The sequence below is a fragment of the Salvelinus sp. IW2-2015 genome, linkage group LG15 (assembly GCF_002910315.2).
Source record: "Salvelinus sp. IW2-2015 linkage group LG15, ASM291031v2, whole genome shotgun sequence".
In the NCBI taxonomy this organism is placed as follows: domain Eukaryota; kingdom Metazoa; phylum Chordata; class Actinopteri; order Salmoniformes; family Salmonidae; genus Salvelinus; species Salvelinus sp. IW2-2015.
This window is the reverse complement of record NC_036855.1, coordinates 33494194-33514993: the sequence shown is the minus strand read 5'-3', so window position 1 is coordinate 33514993 and position 20800 is coordinate 33494194. Positions and strand designations below refer to the sequence as shown.

The 20800-nt window shown below is 43.2% G+C and overlaps 1 pseudogene; it reads left to right on the top strand.

Annotated features, from left to right (window-relative positions):
• Positions 1-5537, top strand: part of LOC139028862 (coiled-coil domain-containing protein 183-like) — a 25365-nt pseudogene extending 19828 nt beyond the window's left edge.
• Positions 5538-20800: the final 15263 nt, after the last annotated feature.

The window sequence follows — 20800 nt, the reverse complement described above, 5'->3', positions numbered from 1 at the left end:
CACTGAAAAGCCAACACACACTACAGGAAAAGTGACAAACTCGAAGGTTTCTCACGTCGAACAAACATTCGACTTTATAACGTAGTAGAGGGCGCAGAAAAAGACTCTATGCCCAACTTCGCGGAGGGTCTATTCAAGGACATACTTGACGACGACACTGACCTGGGAATCGAGAGAGCACACCGAGCTCTGGCCTCAAAACCCCCCAGCGGCGCCCCACCAAGATCCATAGTAGTACGGTTCCTAAAATTCCTGCTGGAGGTCATTTTGCAGGGCTCTGGCAGTGCTCCTCTTGCACAAAGGCGGAGGTAGCGGTCCTGCTGCTGGGTTGTTGCCCTCCTACGGCCTCCTCCACGTCTCCTGATGTACTGGCCTGTCTCCTGGTAGCGCCTCCATGCTCTGGACGCTACGCTGACAGACACAGCAAACTTCTTGCCACAGCCGCATTGATGTGCCATCCTGGATGAGCTGCACTACTTGAGCCACTTGTGTGGGTTGTAGACTCCGTCTCATGCACCACTAGAGTGAAAGCACCGCCAGCATTCAAAAGTGACCAAAACATCAGCCAGGAAGCATAGGAACTGAGAAGTGTTCGTGGTCACCACCTGCAGAACCACTCCTTTATTGGGGTGTCTTGCTAATTGCCTATAATTTCCACCTTTTGTCTATTCCATTTGCACAAACAGCATGTGAAATTTATTGTCAATCAGTGTTGCTTCCTAAGTGGACAGTTTGATTTCACAGAAGTGTGATTGACTTGGAGTTACATTGTGTTGTTTAAGTGTTCCTTTATTTTGTTTGAGCAGTGTATTAGCTAAGGATTAATGACACATTGACAACGGGGCGACAGAAGGGCATATCAAGGGAGGATTCATGATATGCACGCATGACCGATATAGTTTTAACTTGTAATTAACCGATGTGTATAAGCGACGAAATAGGCGCTCTTATTATTTTCAGTTCCACCAGGTCTTGTTTGTGACTACGTCACGCATTTTCATATCTGAGCAGGGGCCCATCCTGCGGACAGGCTCATCCCTCAAACCCAGAGGCAAGAGACAGTCCTCTGACATGGGAGTCCAAATACCAAAGTATTTTCCCACTTTGTTTACTTTATTATCGTTCTTGATTTTTCATTTTTCGTCATTTTTAGGTTCATGATAAGCAGGCAGATATGGTGCACCGTTTTTTTTATTTATATCGATGCATCATCGGGAATTTAAGGTCATAAGTCTCAATGTAATGGACTGGGGAGTGCCATCAAGAGAAGTAAGGTAATAGCAAAGATGAACGGGAGAGAGTTGACATACTATTCTGGCAGGAAACTCACTTATCCACACCTGAACACGAGGAACACTTTTTTTTTCTTCTTACAAAATGGGTAGAAGGGGAGTTGCAATCTTGATCCCAAATTCAGTTAATTTTGAGTTTATGTCAGAAAATAAAAGACAATGAGGTAGATTTATACTTGTAAATGTAAACTTGATAACAAGGAAGTTACATTATTTATAGGAAATGCACCCGCAGGGTGGTCTTCTACAGGAAGGTGTTTGATTTAATTGCCACAGAAACCACTGGCACTCTTATCTGTGGAGGGGATTTAACACAATTCTAAACTCAAAATTGGGACAGCACAAAATCAAAATAGGAAAATGAGCCTAGTTGCCAAAAAGATCAATAGGATCTGCAGGATCTAGGACTGCTCGATGTATGGCGTGACCCCACAATACTTTATGTACAGTGCAGATAGACACAGGCTTAAGGATGTAGGATCGGGCAGAGCGACTTATCAGATCATAATGGAGTTTACCTCACTCTACACCTTGATAGCAAACCAAGAAATACTATATGGAGACTTAATACAAGCATGCTGAATGATCCAGCATTCAAGGAATCAAAAATACAGAATTGAACATCTATCTGGAGATAACGATAACGGGGAAGTATCTCCTGCTACATTGTGGGATGCAGCTAAGGCGGTTATTAGAGAAAGATCGTAGCCACATCGTCTCTCAGAAAAAGATTAAAGCACAGAAACTGCTGAAATTACAGGAAACCCTAGAGAACTTAGAACGATCTCATAGTCAGTACAAAGACCTCTTATATTACGAGAGATTCAAAAGGTAAAACAGGAAATTGACGAGATTTATAGAGAAGAAGTAGAGAAAAAGCTCAGGTTCCTGAAACAACATATTATGAAGCAGGCTCAAAGGCAACCAAATTACTAGCATGGAGACTCAGGAAACAACAAGCACAGAATACCATTTTTAAATAAAAGACCCAAAACAAAAAAGATCACATGCAAATGAGATGAAATACAGAATGCATTTGAATCATATTACACAATCTGTACAAGCAACCAGAGAAGGCAGATGCCACAGACAATAGACACTTTTGAACTCACTTGATCTCCCCTCAATTGGGACAGAGCAAAATGATAGACTAACTTTAGAAATATCCACCGAAGAAATTAATAAAGCAATATCTCAACAAAAAGTCAACAAGTCTCCAGGCACTGATGGCTTCCTTCAGAATGGTTCAAGACCTTCAGAGAACAATTAGCACCTCTACTTAAGGCCTGTTTTAACTGGACTCTGAGGGAGGGGGGTCTCCCACCGTCATGGAAAGAGCCATCATATCTGTAATCCCAAAAGAGGGTAAAGATAAGAAAGAATGCAGTTCATATAGACCTATCGCAATTCTTAACACAGATTATAAACTATAGCATCAATAATAGCCAAAGAATGGAGAACATAATCCCAGAATTGATTGACGGAGATCAAACTGGTTTCATACAAAATAGGCAGACACAGGACAATATAAGGAGAACACTACATGTCATCAACATTGAAATAACTGATGAAACATGGTTGAACATATTAGAGACTCAACAAAGCTCCACCAACTCAAGATCATGGAGAGAATTCTGTTGGAAGAATGTTATACGTTTCTTCATAACACCTAAACTGAAATCAAAACAGACTGGCTCACCACACCCTTGTTGGAGAGAATGCGGTCTATTGAGGGCGGACCACTCTCATATCTTTTGGTCCTGCCCCGCAATCGAAACTTACTGGGGAGAAATAAGATCTAACATTGGAAAAATAATGGGATTTGACATAGAACAAACATTCATTTCTTTGTATTTGGGTGAAATACCTGATAACTTACACAATAGAGAAAAGTACCTCTTGAAAGTCCTACTGGCAGCCAGTAAAAAGGCTATCACTAGGAAATGGCTACAAAAAGACCCTCCCWCAGTGACACAATGGATAGACATTGTAGAAGAAATACACCACATGGAGCGTATGACCTTTGCTTTAAGAACTCAACAGGAGGTCAGGAATACTGGGAGAAATTGGTTTCATACTTGGAAAAGGTCTAATTCAAAGATGCTAATGTAACTAATATGATGATATGATGATGAAGGTATGAAGTGCACTGTAACTGCCAGATCTTTTTTGTTCTTTTATTTTACTTATTTGTACTTTCTTTGTGTTCCTACAATAATTTGTGTTCCTACAATAATAAAGAAAGTATATAAAAAAAGAAGGCCACCAGGGAGCAGCTACACACCAAGATGACCCAGTGTGAGGAGCTGGTCAGAAAGAGCATGGAGACCTTGGCTACCCTTGATCTCCAGTACGCCCAACTCAAGTTCAGCGCCGGACCCGGCTCTGACAGGTACAGTAGAGCCACAGAAAAGTAGTACTTCTGCGTCATCCATAGAAATAGAGGAGAAGATCTGAAGGTCCTTCAGATCTCAGGCCTCAGACCTTCTTCTCCAATGGGTTTTGCAAAAGGAGGCGAGGAGAGAGCATGCGAGGAATCGAGGAAACACAATTGAGATTCACCCTCTGTGTTTTCCTCAAGGTTTGAGCAGGAAGAGGACCGTTGCAGCCAATGGGAAGCCAAGCTGGGCAAGGCCCAATCTGTGCTGCATGGGGTGGAGCAGGGTGTCAACAACCTGTGCTTCAGGATTAGCTGTGTGCATGTGAAGGTAGCCATTTTAGATGGACAGCTCAGTCTCATCTGGCCCTTTTGTGGTCACCAAGAAAAACAATCCCCTGGTCACCTATCAGCCAGAAAATGTGTTTGGGCATTCCTCAAGGCTCTGTTTTTGGACCACTACTGTTCTCATTATAGAAACTAGCCCTTGGTGATGTTATTCAGGAATAGAGAGGATTCTAAAGCAAATGTTTTTGCCTTGCTTTAGGACTCTCCCYGGGAGTTGGGGGATCTGGATGCCACCGAGAAGCTGAGGGAAATCGGTGTCCGTCCGCTCACACTGCAGACCACAGCTTCAGAGACGACTGAGGAAAACACCGCCGACCATGAGAAGGTGACACACTGGTTTCATTTCATTCCTTAGCTCTGATTGTCCTCCCTTAGCTCTCATCTCTGTCAACATATTCTCTGAGCCCGAGTCTCTCAACTCTCCCCTCAAAGCTTGAGTTCTCACTCTTTCTGGTCTCACCTCTGATACTGTGGTCTCAGTTCAGTTCAATCTCATCCCTCATCCGTCTCCCCTGTGGTCTCACCCCTCTCCCTAGTGGTCTCACCCTTCTCCCCTCTGGTTTCACCTCTTTGGTCTCACCCCTCTCCCCTGTGGTCTCACCCCTTTCCCCTCTGTTCTTACCCCTCTCCCCTCTGGTCTCACCCCTCACCCCTCTGGTCTCACCCCTCTCCCCTGTAGTCTCACCCCTCTGGTCTCACCTCTCTCCCCTCTGGTCTCACCCCTCTCCCCTGTAGTCTCTTCCCTCTGGTCTCACCCCTTTCCCCTGTGGTCTCACCACTCTGGTCTCACCACTCTCCCCTCTGGTCTCATCCCTCTGGTCTCATCCCTCTCCTCTGTGGTCTCACCCCTCCCCTCTGGTATCATCCCTCTCCCCTCACCCCTCTCCCCTGTGGTCTCACCCCTCTGCCCTCACCCCTCTGGTCTCACCCCTCTCCCCTGTGGTCTCACCCCTTTCCCCTCTGTTCTTACCCCTGTGGTCTCACCCCTCTCCCCTCTGGTCTCACCTCTGTGGTCTCTTCCCTCTCACCTCAGGTGTGGAGCTCCCTGGAGCAGAGCATCATGATGGAGCCCAGAAACCCCAAGAGGGCCAGCAGCCCAGTTGACAACAGCGCCTCAGAAGGTATGTTTTTTTTTCTTGGATGTATTGTTCTGCATGGCTTTAAGTCTATTGTAAACAACAGCTTATTAACAGCTGGTATCCATTCCTGTATGTTTGCATAATGGCTGTTTAGTGCTTTGCTAATAGTGTTTTCTTGTTGCTTGTTGTGTCTAATGGCTCCTCTATCACCTGCTCCCTTCTTCCGTCTCAGACACGTTCCAGTTCCGCAGCCTGGAGGAGGACTGCTCCCTGTCCCGCGAGGAGATCAAGCGTCGCAGTATCCATCTGATCGAGGGCCCACCAACCCAAAAAGAAAGCCCCGAGGGGCACCAAGAAGAGCTAGAGGCACGTTTCAGAGAGAAGGACCAGACAGCCTGACAGCTGTGGCCCTCTACATCCTACAGGGAGTAAGGCTGAGGAAATAATAAACGGACTCATAGTATGATTTTGCTTTCTTTGTTGTCTACTTCATAGCTGAGTTTCTTACTGCTATGTTAAGGACTTGGTAGGGTCACAAATCAGGGAGATTAGAGTAAGGTCGAGTTAACACAAAGTTATGTTTTTACAATCTCTCCGACCCTCTCTGCAATTAGGTAACACTTGCATACGTTGACACGGCAATTCATAAAACACATCATCTGGGATATACTCAAACGGTGGAAAAACAGTGCGCTGGAGTGCGATAGTGTGAGATCGCACCTCTCATAAACCATTGGGTGGTGGCATTAAGCAGAACACAAGTGTGGCGTGTGTAAGACGGAGAGGGGGATATGGAACCGTGGTTGAATATGAGAGGCAGAGGAATATGAAAGTGATGGAAGAATCTGGTGATGAGATGAACTAGTAGGGGGGTTGATAGAGGAGTGCGGGATGGGAGGGACAGTGGCCATCTTGCTTAATGGCTTGGTTTGACATTCCCTTTGTTAATAAGGCTAGAAACATACAGAACTAATGATTCCCCCTCAGTAATAAACACACAATACAAACCGAACCTTGATTAGATAGACAGCTATMTAGGTGAAATTGGATCAGAGAGATGGAGACATGGATTGGCATGTGACTGAGAAAAAGGGGTCAATATAATATAATACTGTAATTGGGTCATGCATGGAGTAGAGCAATGTGAAACATAGAGTCCGAAACTGGCTGAGGCAGGTGATACAGCGACTAGGGAGCTTCTGTATCTGGAACTAACCAAACTAAGGCTGCATCCCAAATGGAGCACCCTATTCTCTTTATAGTGCACTACTTTTGACTAGGGCCCAATGGGTGCCAATTAGGGTACATTTTAAACTATTTCCTCCTGGAGGGAGGAGACAGAAATATATATATATACGTATACTGTATATACAGTTGAAGTCAGAAGTCAGAAGTTTACATAGACCTTAGCTAAATACCTTTTAACTCAGTTTTTCACAATTCTTGACATTTAATCCTAGTAAAAATMCCCTGTCTTAGGTCAGTTAGGATCACCACTTTATTTTAAGAATGTGAAATGTCAGAATAATAGTAGAGAGAATGTTTTATTTCAGCTTMTATTTCTTTCATRACATTCCCAGTGGGTCAGAAGTGTACATACACTCAATTAGTATTTGGTAGCATTGCCTTTAAGTTGTTTAACTTGGGTCAAACATTTCGGGTAGCCTTCCACAAGCTTCCCACAATAAGTTTGGTGAATTTTTACCCATTCCTCCTGACAGAGCTGGTGTAACTGAGTCAGGTTTGTTGACGTCCTTGCTCGCACATGCTTTTTCAGTTCTGCCCAGAAATGTTCTATAGGATTGAGGTCAGGGCTTTGTGATGGCCACTCCAATACCTTGACTTTGTTGTCCTTAAGACATTTTGCCACAACTTTGGCATTATGCTTGGGGTCATTGTCCATCTGTAAACAATTGTTGGAAAAATAACTTGTGTCATGCACAAAGTAGATGTCCTAACCTACTTGGCAAAACTATAGTTTGTTAACAAGAAATTTGTGGAGTGGTTGAAAAACGAGTTTTAATGACTCCAACCTAAGTGTATGTAAACTTCCGACTGTCAACTGCGTTTATTTTCAGCAAACTTAACATGTGTAAATATTTGCATGAACATAACAAGATTCAACAACTGAGAGATAAACTGAACAAGTTCCACAGACGTGACAAACAGAAATGGAATAATGTGTCCCTGAACATAGGGGGGGTCAAAATCAAAAGTAACAGTCAGTATCTAGTGTGGCCACCAGCTGCCTTAAATACTGCAGTGCTCCTCCTCCTCATGGACTGCACCATATTTGCCAGTTCTTGCTGTGAGAAGTTACCCCACTCTTCCACCAAGGCACCTGCAAGTTTCCAGACATTTCTGGGGGGAATGGCCCTAGCCCTCACCCTCTGATCCAACAGGACCCAGACGTGCTCAATGGGATTGAGATCCGCGCTCTTCGCTGGCCATGGCAGAACACTGACATTCCTGTCTTGCAGGAAATCACGCACAGAACGAGCAGTATGGCTGGTGGCATTGTCATGCTGGAGGGTCATGTCAGGATGAATCTGCAGGAAGGGTACCACATGAGGGAGGAGGATGTCTTCCCTGTAACACACAGCGTTGAGATTGCCTGCAATGACAACAAGCTCAGTCCGATGATGCTGTGACACACCGCCCCAGACCATGATGGACCCTCCACCTCCAAATCGATCCCGCTCCAGAGTACAGGCCTCGGTGTAACCCCATTTCTTCAACGATAAACGCGAATCCAACCATCCCCCCTGGTGAGACAAAACCGCGACTCGTCAGTGAAGAGCACTTTTTGCCAGTCCTGTCTGGTCCAGCGACGATGGGTTTGTGCTCATAGGCGACATTGTTGCCAGTGATGTCTGGTGAGGACCTGCCTATTGCGGACAGTCTGAGCACTGATGGAGGGATTGCGTTCCTGGTGTAACTCGGCAGTTGTTGTTACGATCCTGTACCTGTCCCACAGGTGTGATGTTCGGATGTACCGATCTTGTGCAGGTGTTGTTACACGTGGTCTGCCACTGCGAGGACGATCAGCTGTCCGTCCTGTCTCCCTGTAGCGCAGTCTTAGGCGTCTCACAGTACGGACATTGCAATTTATTGCCCTGGCCACATCTGCAGTCCTCATGCCTCCTTGCAGCATGCCTAAGGCACYTTCACGCAGATGAGCAGGGACCCTGGGCYTCTTTCTTTTGGTGTTTTTCTGAGTCAGTAGAAAGGCCTCTTTATTGTCTTAAGTTTTCATAACTGTGACCTTAATTGCCTACCGTCTGTAAGCTGTTAGTGTCTTGACAACCGTTCCACAGGTGCATGTTCATTAATTGTTTATGGTTCATTGAACTAGCATGGGAAACAGTGTTTAAACCCTTTACAATGAAGATCTGTGAAGTTATTTGGATTTTTACGAATTATCTTTGAAAGACAGGGTCCTGAAAAAATGATGTTTCTTTTCTGGGTTTTTGTTTACAGTACCAGTCAAAAGTTTTAGAACACCTACTCATTCAAGGGTTTTTCTTTATTTTTACTATTTTCTACATTGTAGAATAATAGTGAAGACATCAAAACTATGATATAACCCATTTGGAATCATGTAGTAATCAAATCAGTGTAAAACATATCAAAATCTTTTTTTATATTTGAGATTCTTCAAAGTAACCACTCTTTGCCTTGACAGCTTTGCACACTCTCACCCAGCTTCACCTGGAATGCTTTTCCAACAGTCTTGAAGGAGTTACAATGACGGCCTACTCTGGCCAAACCCTCCCCTAACCCGGACGACGCTGGGCCAATTGTGCGCCGCCCTATGGGACTACCTATCACATTCGGTTGTGATACAGCCCGGGACCGAACCAGGGTCTGTAGTGACGCCTATAGCACTGCATCGGGATCAGATCGGTGTAGATCAGTGACACAAAATCTCTGTAACACAAAATGTGAAAAAAGTGAAAGGGGTGTGAGTAGTGTATGTCAGCCTTCGGAGAAAGAGAAACACACTCGATCATAAAGTATATACAGTCTATACAGAACCCCTGGTAGAGAAAGTCCAAAAATAATGATTGAGAGAGCAGTAGCGATAGCTAGCAATATTACATTTGTTTCGTGGCCCGCCTTCCTCTCATTTTCAAAAAATTATTTATCTGATGTGCCAACCCATCCCCCCCATCCTCACTCACCACAGCACTCTCCTCTTTCTCCTCATCCCCCGTCCCTCCTCCACCTTCTCCTCCAAAACACAGCCTCCCATATCATCAATTTTTTAAGGGGAAAACAAAGCAGTTCCCTCAGGCAGCCAGGCAGGTATGTGGGTCACAGCGCAGCAGCAAGCAGCTCCAGTCAGAGAGCCCCTCTGGCTCACATGCAATATGTGCAGCATAAATGGCCAATTGGCCCCTGGGTAATTAAGATGTGGTGATGACGGTGGCACGCTGCTTCAGTCAGTCAGGCCACACAATCAAATCAATGAGCCAAGGGTACGATATGCAGTGTCTCAAATGGCATCCTATTCCCTAATAGTGCATTACTTTTGACCAGAGCCCTCTGTGGTCAAAAGTACAGTAGTGCACTATATAGGGAATAGGATGCCATTTGAGACACTGACCTAATCAAGAGTATGCAGAAAACACAATGTATTGATTACACATGGATTTAATTGAATTGACATTTTCTATACCGTATTGACACAAAATGAGGTACTGTTGGTTAAGATGAACTTCTAACTTCTTCCAATGTCTCTCATGGTCAGTCGTCCAGCTGTAAAGATCTTTCCACCAGTGTTGTTGCCTCAGCTGTATTGTATTGGATAACTACTTCACTGGTTTTATTGTCTGGTGTCTGTGTAGTGGGAGAAATACTTCACTGGTTTTATTGTCTGGTGTCTGTGTAGTGGGAGAGCTACTTCACTGGTTTTATTTTGTGTATGGGAGAACTTACTTCACTGCTGGTTTTATTGTCTGGTGTCTGTGTAGTGGGAGAGCTACTTCACTGGTTTTATTGTCTGGTGTCTGTGTAGTGGGAGAACGTGTAGGAAATGAGTATCTAGCACAAGAGGCCGCTGAGGGGAGGACGGCTCTTAATAATGGCCAGAACGACGCGAATGGAATGGCATTAAACATGGAAACCATGTGTTTGATATACAGTATTTGATACCATTTCACTGATTCTGTTCCAGCCATTACAACGAGCCATTCCTCCCAAATTTAGGTGCAACCAACTCCTGTGGTGTCTAGGGAAGAGAATAGCCTACAGTGTGAGTGCATGCCTGTTGAAATCCCATGCTTCGTTTTCAAGGGAATTGGGAAGAAATGTCACAGACTAAAAGCATGCTTCTTGATATCTCCTAGATGATCAATTCATCAACATTGATAGCCTGCTGTATTTATTTTTCTCTCTCTTTCTCTCTTTCTCTCTTTCTCTCTTTCTCTCTTTTTCTCTTTTTCTCTTTCTCTCTCTCTCTTTCTCTCTTTCTCTCTCTCTATATCTCAATCCAAGGGCTTTAATGGCATGGGAAACATACAGTATGTTAACATTGCCAAAGCAAGTGAAGTTGATAATAAACAAAAGTGAAATAAAACATTAAAACATTTCAAATGTCATATTATGTCAATATACAGTGTTGTAAAGATGTGCAAATAGTTAAAGTACAAAAGGGATAATAAATGAACATAAATATGGGTTGTATTTACAATGGTGTTAATTCTTCACTGGTTGCCCTTTTCTTGTGGCTACAGGTCACAAATCTTGCTGCTGTGATGGCACACTGTGGTATTACATCCATTAGATAAGGGAGTTTATCAAAATTGGGTTTGTTTTTGAATTCTTTGTGGGTCTGTGTAATCTGAGGGAAATATGTGTCTCTAATATGGTCATACATTTGGTAGAAGGTTAGGAAGTGCAGCTCAGTTTCCACCTCATTTTGTGGGCAGTGTGCACATAGCCTGACTTCTCTTGAGAGCCAGGTCTGCCTACGGCGGCCTCTCTCAATAGCAAGGCTCTGCTCACTGAGTCTGTACATAGTCAAAGTTGTCCTTAATCTCTCCCTCGCTCTCTCTTACAGTCATGTCAGGAGAATGACCTTGACATGTTTCAAAGCTAAAGCTTGTCAAATCATAGATGTAATGAATGCTGATCTATGTCTCTTCTTCAAAACGCTTTTGTCTGAATGATGAACAGTGAAGACCTYACTCAGTGTGCAGCATTACAGATTCACCACACCCACACCMTGCCAGATTGTCTCACTTCTCTGAACTGACTAATACCGTGGACAGGTCAGACAAAGTTSGCATAACGTGTCAGATACTGTATAAATCATGCATGCTTGCATCTCAAAGGGAACGCTATTTCCTATGCTTTTGAGCCCTATGGGCCCTGGTCAAAAGTAGRGCACTATATAGGGAATAGGGTACCATTTAGGARGCATCCCGCAGTAAAARGTCATTCCTTTCTCAGGTATGTGGCAGTCTCCTACCTGCTGTACATGGTAAGGTCCTCTGTGTAACCGTGCGATGTGGAGGAGAATACAGTAGGACTGTGTGTGTGTGTATGCGTGTGCATGTGTGTGTGCATGTGTCTGTGTCTGTGTGTGTCTGCCTATGGGTAATGATAATGGCATCCACCTAGGTCAGGGCCCAAGTCCCCAGGCGGCTAGGGGCAGTTCAGTAATTAAGTCTTGTTGATGGGGAAAATAACCCACTGACAGCAGGTTAGAGTGAGAGGCAGCTGAGCGTGCCACCGCGCACACACACACACACACACACACAGACAGATGACATCAGGTGGCATGTTGGTAGATCAGATTGAAAATGATTGAGCGGCAAAATTGTTTTTTTCTTTATAAATGCCTGTGCATTCTACTGCCTGGTACGCAGATCTGGTTATGTGATTGTGTCCCCTTTAATACTACCTGGGTTGACCTATTCAGAGGCAGGAAGCCTTGATTTCCTGGCTTCTTGGAGTGAACAGCAGAAGATGGCAGCTGGCTACACAAGACTAAAGATCAGCCAACTCAGTAACGCCTTCTCAATCTGGTGACCAGAATATGATTTATATTGTTAATTAAATGTATACAAGATCAAGCCAAAATACTGTTTTTTAAATTAAATGATGTGATGACGTTGAATCAACATTGAAAACTGATTAGGAACTGTACGTGATGAATAGAGTGCAGTGAGAGCAAGGTGACATTTCTTAACACTTGGTGAACCGTGGTGAATTCATTCCAACTAGTCTTTTGGCTTGATCCTGTATACATTTAATTAACAATATAAATCATATTCTGGTCACCAGATTGAGAAGGCGTTACTGAGTTGGCTGATCTTAAGTTTTGTGTAGCCAGCTGCCATCTTCTGCTGGTTGAACCAACGTTGTTCCCATGTCATTTCAACCAAAAATCATTTATGTGATGACGTTGAATCAACATTGAAAACTGATTAGGAACTGCATAAAGTCATCAATGTAAGGGCAATTCGTATTTTTTTCACCCAGCTTTTAACCTAAATCCAATGACATGGTGACATTTGTTGTTGATTTCACGTTGAATTCACGTTAGTTGACAACTCAACCAAATGAAAATCAAAACTAGATATTGAACTGACATCMGTGCCCASTGGGCTGTTGTCATGATAGCTAGTACACTAAAATGAATAAAAAAAGAGCAATACTGTACATGATGAAAAGAGTGCACAGACCAGCCTGATCGCTAGAAATATACATTTTCTGATGTTTTAAAAAGGTCCTGAAAACATTGATATATGCCTTCCTTGGCACTCACAAAAAWWWAAWWAYAAWMYWTMSCCCSSKKCRGGGGRGCAAACTTGTTATGCTCAGAGCTGGAATGTACTGCTTAGACCACTGTACCACCACAATTCACAGTGCTGTCACAAGCCGTGAGAATACCTGACGATAGTTGAGGGAAACAAAAATGTTATTGTGTTTAGCCATCCCCGAACCARAGCCCTAACCTTAACCACTCTGAATTAATACCTAAACTGTTAACCTTTGAGTTGCTTCTGTTTTAACCCTGTAACCACGCGGAATMACCCCTGTAACCACACAGAATGAATGCATCAAAAAATAGACYTTCGTCCATAATACATCCAYTTTAGACGGGACACTGTAAGATCTTGTCGGCAAAGACAGCACTGTGGGCTCTCTTTAGATTTGAATTGAGAGCCATCACAGAACGTGTAGAAGTCTGTTGTTGTTTTGAATTTCAAGCAGACACTGGGGAAGAGGGAATCTATGACAATGAAGAGGATTTACATAGTAATGAGCCAGACACCTCTGAGACTGACTAGGGATAGACATTTCACCCGGGTGCACAGGTTGGTTGATTGACAGGTGGAATATTAAACAATTGGAAGAGAGAGGACCCTGTGGACTTCTGATGAATCATTCTCCAACTCTCTTTAGTGTGTTTTTGATGAGTGAAAATGTCGAGATCAAACAGTGCTTGGATTGGGATTCGAAAAACGACGGACTGCTCTGTTGTTTTTTTCGAATCCCTTACCCCTTTAAATAACAAATATGAAAATATTAGGATAATCTAAATTGCATAGTGGGAATCAAGATAGTTGGATAGAAGGTTTATATTTGAGGAATTATCATGTCTGCTGCTACATATGGATTATTCATGTGTTGGGTTAATTTGAGTGTAAGTTGGAATCTTTTTGAAATTTTGTGACCCAAATTAAATTTTWATGTTTGAGATCCTGTTGGTAATTCAGACATGAACAAAAACAAATTTGGGCTATGATGGAGTCAGCTTACAATCTTTTTATTTTCTACGTAAGTGCAGTTTTATGTTTGCAAGCTGCTCATAATGATTCTCAGTGACATCCAGGGAGGAGAGGACAAGGATGCCCTTCAACAGTCTTTGTTTTAGAACTACACTCTTAGGAATAAAAGGAACCCTTACCATAGAGGCACATATGTCAGAGTCAAGGCCGCGGGCCCAAATCCGGCCGCGAGAAGGGTTTTTTACGGCCCTGGGATGATCTTGATTTATATTAGAACCGGCCCGCAGACCGAGCAAGCCGGCAGCCCGCAGATTTTTACACGCACTCAATTACTACATTTCCACAAGCAACGGTGCGACCGAGCAGTAGGCTGCTTCATTTCAATATTTATTGGCAACAGCAGTCGTCAGCATCACAGTAAAATTATTTCAGATACCCACAAAAATGGCCAAAACGAAAGGTGGACACATGAGAACCGGGGGTTTCAAAACAAGGTGGGAGTCGGAGTATATGTTACGGAGGTAGCTGGAAAACCTGTGTGTCTTCTGTGTGGAGAAAGTGTGGCGGTACTGAAAGAGTATAATCTGAGACGACATTATGAAACGAAACACGCGGACAAAAACAAGAATATGGACATGGAACAAAGGCTTACAAAAGCAGAGGAATTAAAACGAGGCCTCAAATCTCGACAGGCTTCTGTTCAAAAAGCCAAATCACAAGGCCAGCTGCTGTCAAGGCCAGTTTTATTTGGCAGAAGAGATGCTAATCAGCCGCCATTTACGGAGGGGGATTTCATCAAAACTGCATGATTAAAGTTTTGTACGAAGTTTGCCCAGAAAAAAGGCAACTCTTTTTAAATGTGAGTCTGAGCAAGAAACACCTTGCCGAGAGAGTAGACTCGTTATATGCGTCATTTAAAATTTTTCAATGAACATTCGAACAGTCCGCGCCCTCGGCTGTTAGCTAAATTTTTTTATTTGGCCTCCCGTCCATTTGACTTTGAACACCCCTTCCATAGAGGGTTCCACATGGAACCCAAAAGAGCTCTACCTAGAACCAAAAGGGTTCTACCTGGAATCAAAAATAGTTATTCAAAGTGTTCTACGGGGACAGCCAAGAACCCTTTCTTGGACAGCCAAGAACCCTTTTAGGTTCTAGATAGCAACTTTGTCTTCTAAGAGTGTAGTTTCAGGGGCTCCCGAGGCTCTCGAGTCAGATCCCGAGTGGCACAGCGGTCTAATGCACTGCATCTCAGTGCAAGAGGTGTCACTAGAGACCCTGGTTTGATCCCGGGCTGTATCACAGCRGGCCGTGATCGGGAGTCCCATAGGGCGGCGCACAACTGGCCCAGTGTCGTCCGGGTTAGGGGAATGTTTGGCCGGGGTAGGCCYTCATTGTAAAATAAGAATATGTTCTTAACTGACTTGCCTAGTTAAATAAAGGTACAATGAAATAACCTAAGAGTGTTTTCCATAGTGCACTACTTTTGACCAATAAAAAGTTTTTTTTTGCTGGAGTATATAAGGACCTTTGAAAACTTGATTTTAAGTGTGGACCGTCTACACAGAATCTTATGTTTCAAGAATCTATGAGGAGTTCAAGGACAACACCAATCTGAAATATCTATTGTTGAACTTGACTTGGGGAATACGAAGCAAGSGCAGTTGATTATCCATTTGATCCAGCATTTTCCATACCGTATATAGAAATAAATACATTCATAGTGATTCAGCCTTGAACTAGGTGTCCACACACATACATTCCCAGAATAGGACAGGCAGATTTTCTAGTTATGGAGCTTAAGCTTTTTAAGACTGTACAGTGCAGATGGAATGCTATGGCAGGTGATGATGCTATGGCCTGCTTTTGTCAGGTGATGATGCTGGATACTAAAATTAGAGCCAGAGAGGCTCTGTCTGAAACGGCACCCTACTTCCCTATATAGCGCACTACTTACTAAGTTTCCTGGTCAAAAGTAGTGCACTAGGGAATACACTCTTAGAAAAAAGGGTTCTTAGGCTGTCCCCATAGGATAACCCTTTGTGGTTCAAGGTAGACCTCTATTGGGTTCCATGTAGAACCCTCTATGGAAAGGGTTCTACATGGAACTCAAAATGATTCTACCTGTAACCAAAAGGGTTCTACCTGGAACCAAAAATAGTTACATCAAAGGGTTTTCCTAAAGGAACAGCCGAACAAACCTTTTAGGTTCTAGATAGCAAATTATTTTCTTAAAGACTGTAGGGTGCTATTGGGGCCTGAGCCTTGGKTTCTTGTTGACAGTAAGGGAGCTGGTCTGATTGGTCCAGTATTAGGGAGTGATGATGGAGGGATCTGCAGGTAAGAATAGCACCTACTGAGGCTGCATCCCGAATGCCACCCTATTCTCTATATAGTGCGCTACTTTTGGCCTGGGCCTGTAGGGCTCTGGTCAAAAGTAGTGCACTATGTAGGGAATAGGGTGCCATTTTGTGCAAACATAAGTTCCGTTGTGCAGCTATTTCTGTCTGCTGCTGTTTGCTGAGTGGGAGGGTATATGTTGATAATGTACCTCTGACGTGCGTCAGCAAGCAGTGAAGCTTCTAAAAACAGCTTTTGCACTCCGGGAGGGCACTGAGCTTTACACCCCTACAAGTCCAGTAAAAACGATGAGCAATGTGCATACTACCGCACAACAGTACAGATAATTAGGATGGAACCCCTATGATAATGCGTTTAATATGTGTGTTAAATTCAGAGAAAGGCCCATTTGGGATTGGTATGTTATTAATCTCAGCAGCCCAGAACCAATTTTATAGAATAGGTTCTGAAATATATCCTAGTTTGAGTGATGAATGGTTTGAAAAGGTTGGTTTGATAGATTATGTTATGGTAGAGGGATCATTCTGCCCTGTGATGGTGTTCCAGTGTGTGTATGTGTGTGCAAGTGTGTGTGTGTGTGTGTGTGTGTATGGGATTCTCTTCTGGTTAGATGGATTCTGCCCTGTGATGGCACACGGCCAAGTTGTGCTCTCAAAGTGCTTAATGATGGGGAGAGGATGTGATATACCCACTGGACCATGTGATCAACACATGAGTGAACACTCACCCTCATACTGATTAGTAGGCTACGGCACGTGATGTAGACATCTACGCTGTATGTCGTGAGGGATCCTCTTCCTCCTCATTGCACCCTGCAGTCATTTCTTCACATTTCTCTTTGGATGCYTCCAAAATGATGCCCTATTCCCTTCATACGGCATTACTTTAGACCAAGGCCCATAGTGCTCTTGTCAAAAGTAGTGAACTATCTAGCGAATAGGGTGACATTTAGGAGACACAATCCATGACATTTAGAAATCTCAACATATGGCTAGTTTTCTCCACATTCATTGCCGTGGGTCTTGATGGAAGTTCAAAAGGTCATACTGTGTCATCATCACACTCCTCTTCCTCCTCTCCTCCGTCCTTTCTCACCGTCTCTCACACTGATTTGCAGTGTCCTTCTTCCACACCGCTGACATTCTCTCTCTCCTACGTACTCTCTGCGGCTCCACACTTCCCTGTCACTCTCCAGGTTGTGTGCTGTGGGAAATGTCCTTCACGCCTTCGCATATGCTTTAATTGGAAGAGGAGAATGAGTGTAATAATCATACTGCAATCAGAACTGCGTCTCAGTAATTCAAGCGTTCAAATGTATGTATGGAAAGAAGACATTTGGGCAGGTTATTCTACAGTTTATAAACAATAAAGTTACGCTCTCTGGTTCCTCTCCCCTTTTTGTTTACAGAATCCCTATTTCTCTCTCTCACTTCATGGCTCACTTGAAATGCAGGGAAAAGGAGAGGTGATGATGATGATTATTTCGTGGTAATTTACATAAACCTGAATGACTTTTGTTTGCCTTTCCCCCTCAGTTGTTGCAGAATACATTGGAGGTGGGGTGACTGAGACTTTATGACTATAAAGGTGCATTTAAATACATACGGAACTGAACTCAATAAAATTGTACAGATGCTAGACCTGAATGACGTTTGTTTACCTTTCCCCCTCAGTTGTTGCAGAATACAGTGGAGTCGAGGTGACTGTGACACTCTCTTTCCGAGAAACCTGCCAGTTAAAGGAAAACGGCTCCATTTCAATGCCCCTTGGCAAGCTTTAGAATCTTCTAGAGCAGTGGGGAATCGTAAGGACCTTCTACACCTTCAGAGAAGGCTTAAGGATTTATTAAATAATTATTGTAGTTTGAAAATATACTTTTCCTTTTCATTTATATTTTATCTTCTCAATAATGTTTAAATTATATTCTGATTTAATGTCTTCAGTTTGTGTTGGAAAGGATGGACCTACTGTACTGTTTAGTATTGTAACAAGGGTTTGGGTTACTATGGTTACTGGTAACCGTTTCCTGTTAGCCAAGAGTATATAAGGATGTATTGTATAATATCCGGTTTGTTATAGCTTTGTATGATGTACACTCAAATTGGCTTGTTAGGACGGTCAAGATATTCCCGTTCTGTCTGAGCTAGACTGCACCTACAACTTTAATCAATAACTACAGAGATTAAACCGTGAATTCGGGAAATCTAAACTGTTGTGTCGTGAGTGGTCCAAGTCTCCGTGTGAGTATCTTATATCCATGACAAGAGGTCTATGCCCAAGCTAGCAAGCCTGCCTAGATGTGCCAATCTCCATCGCGCGTGGATAAGAAGATAACTCCAGTAAACGAAAAGTATGACAGTATTGTACTCTACTGACAGACCTATCACGTTATCAAGTCACAATAGATAACTCTCAAAGTACATGAGTGTTTTTTGTTTTTGTTTTCAGAGGGTAGATCAGCTTCAATACTYCAGATATTTTGCGGATTATATCAATGTAATTGTCTGCATCATTTCCAATCCCCCATAAACGTTTTTAAATATTTGTTTTAAACATATGTTCCTTCTTTTCCCCATAACTCACTTCCTCAAAACTTGAGGATCGAGCAGTGAGTGTTCCACACGTTTAGCTGTGAAATGCACTTTGACGATCAGTTATACTGTAATACTGCTGACCAGCTGTTACTGAGTAGGGTTTGTGTGCCACCCAACAGGCTGTGGGTACCAGTAATGAGCAGGGGTGATGGATGGAGACAGACCCAATTAAAATAGAGGTAGGAAGGAACATGATCTGCTCCCTGCTTTCTCTTTACATACCAGACCTGTGTTCAAACACTATTTGACATTTTTCATTTGCTTTAGACTACCTGGAGTGACAGATGTGCAGGGTTTGCAGTTTTGCAACTATTGTATTGGTTCCATTGCACCAGTCAAAACCAAGCTAAAGTATTTGAAATGGTTCCCAATAGTGTTTGAACACAGGTCTGGTATACAGTAGTCCCAGGCAGGCAGTACTCTGTGTGCATACTCCATTATGGCTGGCTCAGCCTCTGTGTTGTTTAGCATGCAACCAGTGTGTCCATTGGACATGTGCTACTGTTCATCCATCACGCTAACAMCACTGTCCAACATGAGCCAAGACACACACAATCTATCACCCTAACAGTAATGTCTGACATCAGCAGAGCAGCCATAACTGCACTCTGGGGGACTGACATTTTATTTGTGTGTGTGTGTGTTAGAGGGTAGTGTACAGTAGCAGCAATGACATGACTCAGCTCTGTGACTCACTGTCCATGCCTGCCAAACGCACGCTGGAGAGCCAAAAAACCAGCCCCGTATACACACACAGAGAAAAATTGCACGGATACAATCACACGCACAAATACACATGCACACTCACTTTAACCATTGTCAGTTATATATAGGAGAATAGGAGAATACAAATCATGTATAATCTTGACCTTGAATCCATTTACTGCCACTATGGTAATTACCATATCGTATTATGATAACACTGCAAAGCTATCGTATCATTTGCACATTCAAGCAGGTTTGCAATATTGCTCATTAGTATTCCGACCTTGCTCAAAATATATAGCAAGATACCCATAATTCACCAGCGGCAATGTAATGAGAAGCCATTTAAATATGGCATCAGAGGGCAAACTGACAATACAAACATTCAGCTGCCTCCAATGAGATGACACTCCTGGTGAGATAGTTATTTTGCTGTTTAATGATCACATGGGGTTATATTGGATGGTGAGCTGGTGGAGGAGGGATGAAAGATGAGGGGAGGGCTGGAGGAGAAGAGGGGTGGAGGAAGAGGTGAAGGGATGGAGGAGGAGGAGGTAGAGAGGAGAGGGAATAGTATAAGTATCATCAGGGGATGTTTGGCAGCATTGGCTGTGTTGCGTTGGGGGGGTTAGACAGTGAGTAGGCTGCAGATCATGTGTAGGCAGTTAATTGGATTACTGGAATGGCTAATTAGATAGGCCTTCTGCCAAGCTGAAGAGTGTCTGAGCCATACATTTTACTAGGTGCGAAACGTTGGTTTTATAAGTGTGTGGGGGGGGGGACATAACCTGCCGGTGGTCTGGGGTCCTCCCGCATAATATTTTTGGTGTATATGAAGCTCATTTCCTGCATTCCTACACAATCTAATATGACCCATGGCCCTTTTAGCCATCTCTACAGTCCACAGTCATCAAGCTAGGTAAGAGGTCATTATTAAATATGTTAAAGTGAGACTGAACTAGATCAAAGGTAATTCAATAATCAATATTGTGTTGCACCTTTAACCAATAGCCTAACAAATGAAGAACTCTTTCAAATAAGGTACAAAGACTTAACGTTAGATTGTCTTTATTAAGACATGTCAAATATCAGGCAGCCCGAGCCACCTGGATGCCCAACTAGTCTAGTCTAGTCAATAACTCTCCCCAACACAATTTCCTTCCCACTTCTTTTTTTATGTCTCAAGGGAAAGGTTTAGAAAACAAAAGTTTATTAAAAATGCATACACCTAAACATTAACACATAGAAACAGTACATCCTCCATATAATTCATATCATAGGTCTAATAGTACTGTAGAGC